General features: G+C 44.7%; 1 pseudogene; it reads right to left on the reverse strand.

Annotated features, from left to right (window-relative positions):
* LOC112076288 (excitatory amino acid transporter 5-like) overlaps window positions 1–209 on the reverse strand; it is a 13,916-nt pseudogene extending 13,707 nt beyond the window's left edge.
* Between the last annotated feature and the right edge of the window lie 382 nt (window positions 210–591).

Genomic DNA, 591 nt, shown 5'->3' on the forward strand with positions numbered 1-591 from the left:
GCCTCCGGAAATCAGCATCCTGAAATCCGCTACTGTGATATAAAACTGCATGCATCTTCTCTCTTTTTTTTTTTGTGTTCCTAAGGATCTGTTAACATCTGCTCTCCAAGGACCTTGATGACTGCCTAGTGTTTCCTTTACAGACAGTGGTTTAGAACCAGGACATTAACCTGGGTGAGAGCTTTAGAATGGGCTTTGGTCAGAGACATTGTTTTCCTCGTCTGGATGGTCACATGACAATAAAAATAGCTTTAGGTGGTGAAGCCTGATCTGAGTGTCCCATGTCAGTCCCATGTTCTGGCTATCTGATGTTTGTCKCATGTCTGTCTATACCATGTGCTTTCCCATGTTTATGCCATGTCATCCCATGTTCTATCTGTGTGTCCTGTCTGCGTGTAAAGACATGCCATGTCCATTCTATGTGACCTGTTGATCAGACAATGGTCACTAACTCCAATTCAATCAGCTAATCCCTGCCCTGGACAATGGACAGGATGACCACTAAGACACACACACACACACACACACACACACACACACACACTCCAGGTTTAGCAGACTGAGTATCTCAAGGTGACTGAGTGTCTCAAG

The sequence above is a fragment of the Salvelinus sp. IW2-2015 genome, unplaced genomic scaffold (genome assembly GCF_002910315.2).
Source record: "Salvelinus sp. IW2-2015 unplaced genomic scaffold, ASM291031v2 Un_scaffold3661, whole genome shotgun sequence".
In the NCBI taxonomy this organism is placed as follows: Eukaryota; Metazoa; Chordata; class Actinopteri; order Salmoniformes; family Salmonidae; genus Salvelinus; species Salvelinus sp. IW2-2015.